The sequence below is a fragment of the Mesoplodon mirus genome (genome assembly GCF_964341445.2).
Source record: "Mesoplodon mirus genome assembly, chromosome: 6".
In the NCBI taxonomy this organism is placed as follows: domain Eukaryota; kingdom Metazoa; phylum Chordata; class Mammalia; order Artiodactyla; family Ziphiidae; genus Mesoplodon; species Mesoplodon mirus.
This window is the reverse complement of record NC_138982.1, coordinates 113,236,265-113,249,041: the sequence shown is the minus strand read 5'-3', so window position 1 is coordinate 113,249,041 and position 12,777 is coordinate 113,236,265. Positions and strand designations below refer to the sequence as shown.

The 12,777-nt window shown below is 38.5% G+C and overlaps 1 pseudogene across 1 annotated transcript; it reads left to right on the top strand.

Moving 5' to 3' along the window:
• Positions 1 to 9,261: 9,261 nt before the first annotated feature.
• Positions 9,262 to 11,151, top strand: LOC309806009 (ankyrin repeat domain-containing protein 6-like; annotated as a pseudogene). The gene is made up of 2 exons: positions 9,262 to 9,904; positions 10,119 to 11,151. The product of its transcript is annotated as an ankyrin repeat domain-containing protein 6-like (transcript).
• The last annotated feature ends 1,626 nt before the right edge of the window (positions 11,152 to 12,777 follow it).

Here is a 12,777-nt window from a genome sequence, read left to right as displayed (position 1 = left end):
TCTGTTTACAGGATCTTCTCATCAGCACCCTTCTCCTTGTGGTTCTAATGTTTTCTCTTTAATCTCATGCTCCAATTGCACTCCTCTTCCTGACAATGACACTTACTCTCATAGATTTATTGAATTTATGTCTAAGTGATATATGTATATACATAAATATATAAGGTACTATTTGGAAGTGATTCGTATAAATTTTAATGGTTTTTGTCATTTCTGGTTCAATATATTTTAGAACAAGTTTTCACAAATATAGTTTGTTCTTTTTTTAGAATTGCCTAAAAATTAATTGTATCTATATAACATGTTCTACTTTTACATTCCTTTACTGATGGAAGAATAAGATATATTTAATATATTACTATCATAAGCAATGCATAGCCAAAGCTTTCTGCATGGCAGGGTACATTCATTGGGCTACCTGTGACCTCACCTATAGCTGGCATTTAAAGTCCCCATGCATACAAGATGCATCCCACATCAAGAAAAAGATAAGTATATATATGTATGTATATGTATAGCTGATGCACTTTGTTATGAAGCAGAAACTAACACAACATAGTAAAGCAATTATACTCCAATAAAGATGTTTAAAAAAATAAAAGAAAAAGATATGTAAATACATTCTTTCTGTTTTCTGCTTTAGAGGAAGCAAAGGAAGCTTACACAGCCAGGAATTGTGGGGAATTAACACCCAGGAATTACCCTCAACAGGTGGACTGAATAAGTGACCAGAATCTAGCCTGCAGAGGTCAACTCTGAAGTATAATCTCAATGTTTCCTCAGTTGGGCACCAAGAGAATTCACCTCTACTCATCCACAGATGTTCCTAGCTCCATAAAACATACCTTGCTGTTTTCTCTTACTTCCTTGCCAAAATCTTCCTCCTCATTTTCTCCAGATACCCTGGATCACTTCCCAAATTAATCAGTTTCACTCAAGTCCTTGTCACAGCCTTTGAGAAGAATCAGTTGAAGATACAGTGTAATGACAGACATTTCTACATATAATTCCTTGAGAATTTATGTTGGCTTGATGGTGGTAGGGTGTGATACAGTGAATGTGAAATACTGGATTACTGCACCCAGTTCTCTACTCCTCCCTGTTACAGAATTATTTACTCCTGCCCATGGCCACGTGACCTTGCAGTGCCTTCCATTCCAGTAGAAGAATATATTCCCTTACACCACTGACATTTGAATTGGTCATGTAGCTAGAAAGTCTAATGGGATGTTAGTGGCCAAGACGGAAGCAGAAGCTCAAATGTGCTTGCATGATTTTTCTTTACCTCTTGCACTCCTAAGATACACCCTGAAAAGAATATGCCTCAGGTAGCAGCTGCTCCTTCCACCTGAACTCCAAGATGATATCATGTGGAGTTGACATAATCCCAACTAGAAGTCAAGACCAACAGGGCCCAGCCAAACCCAGCTTAGATCAGCCAAACTAGAACTGCAAATATGTGGACAAAAATAAACATTCTGTGTACCTCTGAGATTTTTGAGGTTAATTGTTACCCAGAAAAATTTTAATACCATAATTAGTTTCACTAATAATGTTGTAGAACAATAGTTCTACAAAATAGCTTCATAATTATATATACCATAGAGAATTAATATTCAATATTCTAATACTTATCAATTTGTTAGGTGTAAGGTGGTATCTCTCTGAGACTTTAGTTTGTATTTTTCTGCCTACTGGTGAGATTATATATCTCTCTATATATATTGTTAGCTGTATGAGTTTTCACTCATAAAAAAATGATTATTCATTTTCTTATAGTTTTCAACTGGGTGCCTTTAAAGTAATTCATTTATATTTTATGTATCTTTTGTGTTATTGTTTTGTTTTCCATATTGCAATGAATGCTTCTATTAATTTTGTCAGTATATTTCAGTGATGAAAAATTATACTGATTTAGTCCATTTACATATATAAATATACATAGTATAATTTATACATATATAATTTAATATTGGGCTTTGAGGGTCTTCTTATCTTTCTTGATCCTTTGATAAAGGTATTCCTATATGTTTTCTTCTATTGATTTTATTGCTTTATTTCATAGTCAAAGTAATATAGACTTTTGTTTCATGTGGTTGATGATAGACTGCTAATTTTATTTGTCTTTATCAGCTCTTTTCCACTGCTATGTGACATCACAGACATATCTATATCAAGCTTTCAAAATGCTTCTTTTTCTGGGCTCTTTATTATGTTCCAAGAGGCTCACTGTCTCTGCATCAACACTACACAGTTTTATTGCTATGGCTTTGCAGTGTTTCTTAAATATCTGGTGGAGTAGACTTCATTCCCTCAACCCCACCCCATGGTATATTTTTTACAACAGTTTTGTCAATTCATGGACCTTTATAATGGCTTTTTTTTTTAACTGTTGAATGTTTATTGAGCTCTAACAATGTGATAGTTGCCACACAAAACATCAGACACAGTACCTGCCCGGTGGGCTTATAATCTAATCTAAGGACACGATCATTTTTTAATGTTGCCATGAGTTGCCATGAGGTTTTCAGGATCCTTTAAAAATTCTGCTTGTTTACTCAGTGAAGTGCATTGAGTTTTATTATAATTGGAGGGAAATATATATCCCTGCAATCTTAGTCTCAAATCCAATAACGTTTTCATAGTATTTAATTTTTTTTTTTTTTTTTTTTTTTGTGGTACGCTGGCCTCTCCCTGTTGTGGCCTCTCCCATTGCGGAGCACAGGCTCCAGATGCGCAGGCTCAGCGGCCATGGCTCACAGGCCTAGCCGCTCCGCGGCATGTGGGATCTTCCCGGACCAGGGCACGAACCCGTGTCCCCTGAATCGGCAGGTGGACTCTCAACCACTGCGCCACCAGGAAAGCCCTGTATTTAAATTTTTAAAAATAATTTTGATGGAGTTTTAAAATATCAGCCAAGTCCCAACAGACTCCTTAATGCACTCATAGATCCTTTATATGTGCTCTTCTCTCCGCTAGGAAGATCCCCCCATCATATTTTGCCCCACTTATTTCTACTCTTCATATATGGCTCATTTTAATACTTATTTTCTGAGGGATAACATTTCTTTAAAACTAACTATATAGGGCTTCCCTGGTGGCACAGTGGTTGAGAGTCCACCTGCCGATGCAGGGGACACAGGTTCGTGCCCTGGTCCGGGAAGATCCCACATTCTGTGGAGCGGCTGGGCCTGTGAGCCATGGCCACTGAGCCTGCACGTCCAGAGCCTGTGCTCCGCAACGGGAGAGGCCACAACAGTGAGAGGTCCACGTACCGCTAAAAAAACAAACAAACAAACAAAAACCTAACTATATAAATTACCCCTATTCATGTTCAATAAGTATCATATATTAAAATATTGCTCTTAAGACACACGGTACCCCAAGGGTCATCATTCTTGAAAAAGTAGAGTATACTAGTAAACACTACTTAATACATTTTCAAGGGTTAATTTTACTTTGTATGTTTTCTACCCTCAAATGCTCTCAAAAAAGACATGAAGAGGTAAATATTCAAGTTTGTAAAATATAATCTCAAGAAAAACATAGTACTATACTGACTGCTTACTATGTGCCAGACAATTGGCACATAGAGCTAAATATTATATATATTTTACATAATTATATAATATATAAATGTGTTATATGTAATGCCAAAATTATAGAGGGCTCATTTCCCAGGTACTACTCTAGGAGTTTCACATATATTAATTAATTCAATCATTATGACAACTCTATGAGGTAGGTGCTATTATTATCATGCCTAGTTTATAAAAACTGAGAAAAAAAGAAATTAAGTAAATTGTTCAGAGCACACAGTTGAAAAGTGGTGAAGCTAATATTTAAATCCAGCAGTGTGGATTGAAGTCTACACTTCTAATTATGCACTTAAATCTGTGTTTATAAGTTCCATATTATTTAATATTCACAATAATCTGACATAGTAAATAATTACATTGAAATCATTATCTAAATGAGGAATCTCAGAATTCATTTCCACAATTTTCAAAGGGCACATAAATTTCTGAGGCAAGTATTTAGAGCTGTCTAACTTTATATTTTATATGCCAATAGTTATTAGATAAATGAGAGGAACTCCATGTTATATTATGTATTATATCATGTAAAATATGGTAATAAAAGCACAGCAATTTTATTGATTTCTAGATATTTTCAAAATATAATATTCAATCATTGTTTCTACTAATATATGCATTTTTCTGTTTGACCACCAGGATCCAAACTGATATTTTCAAGACTTCTCCATTATAGAACAATACAGGTGATCTTAAAAAGAATGTCAATTAACAAGGAAAACAGATGAAATTTCAAAACCTATTTTTAGCAACTTTTATTAATTTATGTTTACTCTCACAATTATTATAGGGTTACAAAGGAAATATTTAAGGTGTATCTAATTCAGTGATTGAATATCAGATTCCCTAGATGTGGTCTAAATGTTAAAGATGCTAAAAGATTTTGAAATATAAAATTTTAAGTGTGCTGAGCACAAAGCTGACTTCCTTCAATCACTCAGAGAAAGCTGTCTAAATCCAAACTCTTTTGTTCATGTCTGTTCTGAAGTATGGAAATTTGAGCAAAAAATAATAGCATTAAGAATTACATTAAAATTTAATAAAGTGTTAGGCCTTTTCAGCAAGGATTTGCTTTGAAGTAAAGCTATTTAAGGTCTTACATATTGCCACAAAATCATTATTAAACCATTCTTTGAAGTTCCAGATGCCTGTAATTCCAGAAACTATACTTTGACATGATATAGAACAACTTAAGTCATTTTAAGAAATTACTGTAAAGTCTACTAAAATCTCAAAGGGTTCTCAAATTTAAGTATATTTTTTCACTCACAGACAAAAAAGTACAGCTTTTTCATCTATCTTTTATAGTAATTCTAGCTCTTAATGCAGAAAAGCACATGGGATATTAATGGCAAATAAGCAATAACAGCATAATCTTAGTTTACTAAGTAATGTCAGAAGATAAAACAACAGCTAAGAGAAAAACATGTTCATGTTGAAAAGAAAAAGTAGTAAACAATCTTTATCTTAAAAAAGAAAGGGTGTTCTGTGGAATACACAAGTTATACCTATTTTTAGTATTCTTGACTAAATATTTGTATTCTCGATTAAATATTTGTATTCTCAACAGTTTGTTTTATTCCTAAGTGTAATCTTTACATTTTTTCCACATGTTTTACTATGAAAATTTCCAAAGATACAGAAAAGCTAAAATAATCACTTAGTGTATATATGTTTGCTTTATGATCCACCTATCATTCTTCAAACTGTGATATATCTGTCATTCTTCAGTCATCATATTTTGATGTTTTTCATATACATGAAGTATGTATTTTGATGTATTCATGTATTTTCATATACTTAAGAATGCAAACATAAAATTGAGTGTAATGTTCTTGGGAGCAAAATTTATATGCAGTGATATACACAAAACTTAAGTGCATCTAAGTATAATTTCAAGGCACCTTGGTCTTTCTTGTTTCTGCTCTAAGTTTTGCATCCTTATTCTACACCAGATGTCCCTGTTTCACTATAGTTCATATATTCTAAATGCCACAAATCGCAAAGAATCCTATTGTTTCCCTAGCCCTTAGCCAATATACTGCTTATTCTTATCAGGATACTAATATGTCATTTAGCTTTGTACTAGGCTGTTCTCTGTCACATTCTTACAGGAATATTGAACCAAAGCAGGCAGCCATCAGCATTTAGTAGTAACAGAGGAAAATAGATACAAATACAAAAATGCCAAAGCATAAGATAATGAATCCCTAAATGAAAGGTCATTTATAATTTGGGTATACAAAATTGACATTACTAAAATTAATAATTGGGACTTCATACATAGGATCTATTTTCCTGACAAAAGATAGCCTACCTGTACATGGGTTGTATTAAAATGTGCTATTAAAGGCAGCATTGTTAGCCTAAAGGCATGGTACATTGCTAATGTGAAATGTTGCCTTAGGTTTACAAATGGTAACACTTGACTGTTAACAGGCCACCCTATAAAATCAATTACTTCTGCTCTAAATAAAATTTTAGTGGCTTTATAAATAATTTAAACTAAGGGCTATATAGTACCTGAATAGTTCCATCACCCTCAAGAATAGTTTTGTCATTGCAGTCTTATGTCTTCATTAAAGGGCATTTCTTCATAGAGTTAAAAAAGTGTTAAAACAGTGCATAAAATTTTAATATCTACAAAATATGTCACTTCTTTAATTCTCTAGACAGTCCTACATTCGACAATGTTAAGTAATTTAGGAGCCAAACCACCCTATCACAATTCTTTCTATGTGTTTAGGGGAGCTCACAATAAATATGAAATATATCACTATCACACTATATGTAAAAAATGTGTTCCAAGATATCAGAGTGACTCAAACTCTTCATGAATATAAAACACCATTAGGTGAAACCGTAGTTTGCTTATGTGCATAACATGAGCTGAATAATAATGTAAGTATGATGATCCATCTCATACATTATCAATAGTTGAATGATGCCGAGGAGTTAGACAAGGGCCATTTACAAATAAAATACTAAACTTAACGGTTTATGAGTTAATTTCAAAAGGGAATATTCACAGGATTTAGAAGTTAAATATTTGGTATTTTATGAATTCTAATTCTTCATAACCGTTTTTCTTTGCAATTTTTTACTTTTCCCTTATTATAAAAATTATAGCAATTCCTAAACATGAATCAAATAATCTTGACCATGAGACTGAGCTTCAGGCTTCGGTTTTCATGTTCGTGGTAGTCAGCCCAGAATTTTAAGTATACAGTCTCTTTCACCATTGTAATCTATTGAGTGTAATAAAATCTAAAAGTCATTATTTTACTCCTGCTATGAAGCTCCCACATTTCAAAACTATTAAAATCAAACAATTTTCATCTTGTCAAATAATACCAAAATGTGTGGAACAAAGTGGTGTCAAATAAGGTAACACAAAGAGAGGAGGATAACAACTGTTCCTATACCCATAGTTTTATTCCAACTGGGGACAATAGTGTAGTAGTTTTATTCAAAAGTAAGTTATGACAATAAAACTTCCTTATCAGTTATTATCATTTTCCTTAAAATAATAAAATTGAATATTCACTAATAAATAATTGAAAAGAAATGTGTCCTTCCAGAAAATGTCCCAGCAAAACATTTAAAATTAACTATTATGTAAAGCTACATAATAGCTTTCTGCCTTTTAACTTTACTATGTTTATTCAGCAACGTTCTTCTAGGCAATGTGGCATTTCGTTTTTAGGGAACAGCAGGAAGAGTTGTAGGAGGTGAAGCCCTATATGTTAATAGAAACTATAAAATAGACCAGAAATAAAAATGCTGCTCATTCATCCATTCATACATTTATCCTGAAAATGGTCTCTTGATTTAGTCTGTAAATGGATTTTGTAGTAAATGCCAAGGCAAACAAACTACCCTGCCTCAGAAGTTGATTTATTCATGAACCAAACATAGAGACATGGTCTGGCCCAGTTCAGCCTGGGAAGGAGAGTGCACATCTGGATGGGAGGGGTCTTTGCCTAAGAGCCTGGCATTCAGACAGTGGTCTGACCCTAAATATTATCCCTCCTCTGTCCTCTCTTTTCTGATAAAATTGATTAGGATTTTAACTTCTCTTTTTTGAGCATTCATAGTTGATAAATAATTATGTTATAGTATGCTTGGGGCTATTTGTGAGCCAAAAGGTAAAGTATAAGGCTGTTTTGACTTGCACATACCATCACTGACTCCATTTTACAGCTTCATCTTAGACCTGCAGTCCTACCACTCTCCCCTTTCTGGGTGACTGAGCTTTAGCCTACTCACAAAGAATGCCCCCAAGCCAGATGAATTTCCAATCAACTTTTACACTTGCCTTCATCTGATATGAAAACAGAAAGAATGTCTTTTGCTGATGAAGATGGTTATTGGTCATGAGACCCCCAAGTTCCATTTAGTACCAGACTTACTTCTCCCTGGTAGTCAGATTCTACTTTTAGCTTTGGCCTCTTCATAGTCCCCAGCACTCCTTTTGGCAGATGGGCATGCAGCCACAAATGCCTCTGAATCCTTGTCTGCCTGATCCTGCCTGTATGTAAGTTACCCACAATAAACTTCATAATTGCACTTTATGGAGTTGCCTGCTTCATTCTTTGGTCTTAAAGTTACTTCTCAGTTCAAAGGATATTATTCAATATCTCCTCATTATTCAATGCCTTTCAACATTACTCAAATTGCTCTGAAGCCAACTGAATGGGTCTAAATCCTGGCTCTACCTTTTGCCATCAGGTGACATTAAAGAACTTCTCTGTTTTCACATCTGTAAAAACAATTACAAGTATAGGACTTATCTCCCAGAGCCACTGAGAGGTAAATAAAAATGTTGTTTTTAATACTTAGGAGAGAGTCAGATCCATAGCATGCACTAACTCTTTTTTTTTTTTTTTTTTTTTTGTGGTACGCAGGCCTCTCACTGTTGTGGCCTCTCCCGTTGTGGAGCACAGGCTCTGGATGCACAGGCTCAGCGGCCACGGCTCACGGGCCCAGCCATTCTGCGGCATGTGGGATCTTCCCGGACTGGGGCACGAACCCACGTCCCCTGCATCGGCAGGCGGACTCTCAACCACTGCGCCACCAGGGAAGCCCCTGCACTAACTCTTTAAGGCAGAAACTGCACATGAGCTTTGGTCTTTAGATCTTAATATAGTGGACATGACTTCACATAATTTTATATTTTTCTTATCCTTCTTTCTGCTGAACTTCCAAGAGAATGTGTTTGTTTAGAGGGCTCTTAGAGGATGATTTTCTTTAAAATAGGCCTCAAGTTTGGAAGAGGATCTATAGATCTTTAGACCCTAGATCCCTGAAACACCCCTGAGGCTTCAGGAATAAGCAAAAGAGGCCTGTATATGGATTTGCTGATTGATGAAGAAGTTGACAAGCATTTTTACTCATTTGAAATGACATGTTCATTTAGCACCTCATCCCCCAGAAGCTTATACTCTAATGAGAGCCAGAGACAAAGAAAATATTAGAAAACAATATGATCTTGGAGTCGCCGGGCATCCTGACTGCAGAGGTCCCAAAGATGTCATAGTGATGAAGGCATCTTCCAGTGATTGGAGAATCTTTACCCGAGGGTACCTGCCTGGGCCTGTGGCATCACCTTGAGCCAAAGGAACTTGTCTACCACTTCCCCGAAAACGTCTTTCTCTCCTAATTCATGAGACAGCAGGATGCGGTCGCCGGGCTTTCAGAACGCCTGCTCATAGCTGCGTACAAAGCCCAGGCAGAGAATGTGTTTCAGCTCATCAACAAGGGCGCCAAGGTAGCCATTACCAAGCATGGCTGGACCCCCGTGCATCTTGCTGCCAATAAGGGCCATCTTTCTGTGGTCCAGATCTTGCTGAAGGCTGGCTGTGACCTCGATGTCCAGGACGATGCTGGAGACACAGCACTTTATATTGCTGCTGTCCTAAATCACGAGAAGGTGGTTAAAATCTTAGTGGAAGCCGGAGCAGATGGGACCATTGTCAATAATGCAGGCCGGACTCCACTAGAGACTGCCCGCTACCACAATAATCTGGAAGTGGCTCTCCTCCTCACTAAAGTGCCCCAGGGAAGTGACTCAGCAGGAGACACCCATAGCAGTGAACGCTGTACCCAGAAAAGAAGAGTCCAGAGAAGATTTCCTGTCCGCCTCCCCGGAGCCCAGAGCAAAGGATAACAGGCAGAAAAAGTCAAGGTCCAATGTGTCAGCATTTTCTGACTCCACCCCACCAGCAGACCAGCAGCCCTGACAGCAGAAGAACTCGGGCACTCACAGTGACCCTAAAAAGAGGCCCAGGGGCTTCCCTGGTGGTGCAGTGGTTGACAGTCTGCCTGCCGATGCAGGGGACACGGGTTCGAGCCCTGGTCTGGGAAGATCCCACATGCTGCGGAGAGGTTAGGCCCGTGAGGCATGGCCGCTGAGTCTGCGCGTCCGGAGCCTGTGCTCCGCAACGGGAGAGGCCACAACAGTGAGAGGCCCACGTACCGCAAAAAAAAAAAAAAAAAGAGGCTCAGGCAAGGCTGTTTGCCCCCATCCGCCATGAGTTCAGAGCATACCAGCTCTATACGCTGTACCGGGGCAAGGGCGGCAAAGTGATGCAGGCGCCAATAAATGGCTGTCGATGTGAACCCCTGATCAACAAGCTGGAGAATCAGTTGGAGGCAACTGATCAAAGCAGAACTGGTGTCGGTTCAGGATAAGATGAACATGAAGCTGGGGCACATGGAGAATAAGACCCAGCACCAAATGCGGGTTCTGGACCAGCTGATGGTCGAGTGACTCTCAGCAGAGAGGACGGAGTGCCTGAACCGCCTGCAGCAGCACTCGGACTCGGAGAAGCACGAGGGAGAGAAACGGCAGATGCCCTTGTGGATGAATTAAAAACTTGGTGCATGTTAAAGATTCAGAATCTGGAGCTGAAGCTTTCTGGAGATTCTGGGGCCTCCAAGACTAAATCCACACCCTCCACTTGCGAGTCCTCCACAGGTGTGGACCAGTCAGTGGGGCCTGCAGGTCCAGTAGCAGCCTCTGACAGCTCCCCCCAGGTGGCCAGGCCCAAGGAAAAGGCCCTCAGCTCCACAGCCAGCCACAGACCCCAGCAGAAGCTGTCTGTCTTCCTCGGACTGTACAGGCTCCCGACTGAGGGATGTCAAGGTCCAGACAGCCTCGTTACCCTTGAAGGAGGCAGCCAAATGCAACCCACAGGCTGGGCCCTGTGTTGACAGAGGCACCCAAACCAAGAAGTCTGGGAAAAATGGGCAGACGAGGCACCGAGGCCAGCACCCAGCACCCAGCACCACCTGCGGGCAGCCGCCACCAGCAGCAGGTGGCGAGCAGACTGCCCCTCACATTCGAGACACCTCCCAAGCGCTGGAGCTCACCCACTATTTCTTTGAGGCTGTTTCCACCCAGATGGAAAAGTGGTATGAAAGGATGATTGAAGAAGCACGAAGCCAAGCCAGTCAGAAAGCCCAGCAAGACAAGGCCACGCTGGAGGAACACATTAAAAGTTTAGAGGAGGAACTTGCTAAACTAAGGACTAAGGTACACAAGGAAAACTAGGGCCCGGGAAGTGGGACGAGAAAGGATTCCTGGGACTTCCCTGGTGGTCCAGTGGTTAAGACTCTGTGCTTCCAATGCAGGGGGCGGGGGGTTGATCCCTGGTCGGGGAACTAAGATCACACATGCCGTGTGGCCGGGGGTGGGAGGCGGCGGCGGCGGGGAAGGATTCCTGAGGATTTCCGGTCCTGCAACTGCAGAAGAGCTATGTCCAAGGTGTCGGTTATTGTACACATAGCAGAACTTGCCTTTTAAAAAAATCACTAATTTCTAAAATGTGCTACACACATGCTTCCAATACCCTGAAGTTATGAAGACTTCAACGATTAGACTGAAAGTAGGGGAAACTTGCTTAGTTTCAGGTTTCATTACAGATTCAAAACCTCAGCCCAAGTTCATTTGAAGTTCAAAAGCTCAGATTAAGCGATCCGTGCTAAGAAACTGAAGGATGTGTAAGCCTAAACTCTAATATTCAGGATATGAAATAATGTAAATGAAAAGCAAGAAAAAATATGAATCCCTGTGAACTCAAATCAAGCAGTCATTCATATCAACATGCCTGCTGTGCCTGGACAGAGTGTCTTTCTGTAAGAGCTGTAACAGACACACTGAACCCCCTCCCTGAAGTTCATAGTTCCCAAAATGCTGCCGTTTTAACCAGGGGAAAACTCACCAAACAAATTTTGAGGAGAAGGACTTTCATGATGGCACACGATCCAGTATATCTTAAAATGTTTTGAAAAGTCAGAGTGTATCTAAATAATGGGTTAATTGGCTAATAGCACTGGGAATGTTTGTTAATAATGAACTCAAAGGAGAAAGGTTCAAATCATTGGATCATGGTTTCTGTATCTTTCAGCCAAAAGAAAGAAATAGTACAATCAGTTAATCATAGTGATTTTAAAGTGGATTAATGGAAAAAACATTCATGTGACAATTACCTGAAACTTCTATAACCTAATTCACAGCCAGTTATCTTAGAGTACCTTTCTGAATTTGAGCTTACTGGTCTACATTTTATAAAGAAATAAGACTGTTTCTTGAAAGTATTTCATTTTGAACTGAGTTCTGTAATTGAAGAACCTCAAAAGCTTTCCACTGCTTTGTAGCAACTATGTCAAAGTAAATAATGCAATAAATTGACTTGTATTCCCCAGCTTCATGGAGCCCTGTGGATTTTCCTCTGCCCTATGGAGTATACAAAGTTGCAAAAGTAACAGGTATGTTGAAACTTTGGATTAAATTATCTTCCAAGCTTCTTGTCCCTTGTGGCATTATATTCATCTCCTCAAAATTCCATATATGCATAGAAACCTCAATTCTATTTCTATAAACACAGGAACCAAGTAAATGTTGTCTGTAATTTTGAATAAACTTTTGCTCATTGAGCCAAAGAGAAAATATGACTTCTTGACATGGGAACACCCAGAAAAACAAAGGATGCATTTAGTCCCCTTGTGTTCTGCCCATCAAGCTCAGTTGTTTTGGGTTTGTTCTTTTAAATACTGACAATCTATGGATCTAGGCATTCCTAATAAATGTAGATGTATGTCAACCAAAAGAAAAGAAAACAATATGATCTTGCTGCAATGGAAGTCTTAGCTGATATTGAAACATATCATAAAGGTC